Source organism: Lathyrus oleraceus, chromosome 1, assembly GCF_024323335.1.
Source record: "Lathyrus oleraceus cultivar Zhongwan6 chromosome 1, CAAS_Psat_ZW6_1.0, whole genome shotgun sequence".
NCBI classification, from domain to species: domain Eukaryota; kingdom Viridiplantae; phylum Streptophyta; class Magnoliopsida; order Fabales; family Fabaceae; genus Lathyrus; species Lathyrus oleraceus.
In genome coordinates, this window is record NC_066579.1 from 368,584,558 (window position 1) to 368,585,836 (window position 1,279).

Below are 1,279 nucleotides of genomic sequence, written 5' to 3' on the forward strand. Positions count from 1 at the left end.
ACCTAACAAACTCAGAAAAATTCAAAAAGAGTATATCAACAGGTTCATGCATGACCTGATGATAAACTTGAACATTTTGAGAAAATTTCCACAACAAGTTCATACATGACTTGACAACATTGGAACAAAAGGTTCAGCAATAGGTTCATACATGACCTGGTAAAACTGGAAGAAAGGCTCAACAACAACGGGTTCATACATGACCTGACAATGCTGGAAAATACCAAGAAGTTCTGACAGTAGGTTCAGACATGACCTAACAAACTCAGAAAAATCAAAGAGTATACTAACAGGTTCATACATGACCTGATAACAAACTTGAACATTTTGAGAAAATTTCCAGAACAAGTTCATACATGACTTGACGACATTGGAACAAAAGGTTCAGCAACAGGTTCATACATGACCTGGTAAAACTGGAATAAAGGCTCAACAGCAACGGGTTCATACATGACCTAACAATGCTGGAACATTTTGAGAAAATTTCCACAACAAGTTCATACATGACTTGACAACATTGGAAAGATTCTTCAAAAACAGGTTCATACATGCCCTGAGAATATTGGAATAAAAGCTCAACAACAACAGGTTCATACATGACCTAACAATGCTGGAACATCCAAAGAATTTTCAACAACAGGTTCATACATGACCTGATAAAACAGGAACATTCAAAGAATTTTCAACAACAGGTTCATACCTGACCTGACAACACTTGGAAAAAATCAAAGGGAGTTTTACCACTAGGTTCATACATGACCTGAGAATATTGGAAAACACACAAAGCAAGTTTCAACAATAGGTTCATACATGACCTGACATCACTTGGGAAAAATCAAAGGGAGTTTTACCAATAGGTTCATACATGACCTGAGAATATTGGAAAACACACAAAGCAACATCATTGGAGTTTTCTAACACGAAGAACCTCCAAGCTTCTGGAAATTCCTCAAAATGATAAGTCATACATGACTTTCACGGAACCATCAGGAAAGATAGGGTAATTAAACTCTCTGCACGTGCCAACAACAATTGGACTTTTAACCGTAAGTAATGAACTGCAACCAACTTTTAACGGAGTTTGTCAACAATAATTGGACTTTGAAAATGACTGCGAAAACCGGATGTTGGTTTAAGGGCACCAAAGACAAACTAGAATTAGAGGTCAAAGGATATAGGATCAACTACAAGACCTAGGTCAATGTAAAATGAGCACGAAGTACATTTCGGCTATGCATGATTTGGATTTTGCTTATATGCATGATGTATGAATGATCAT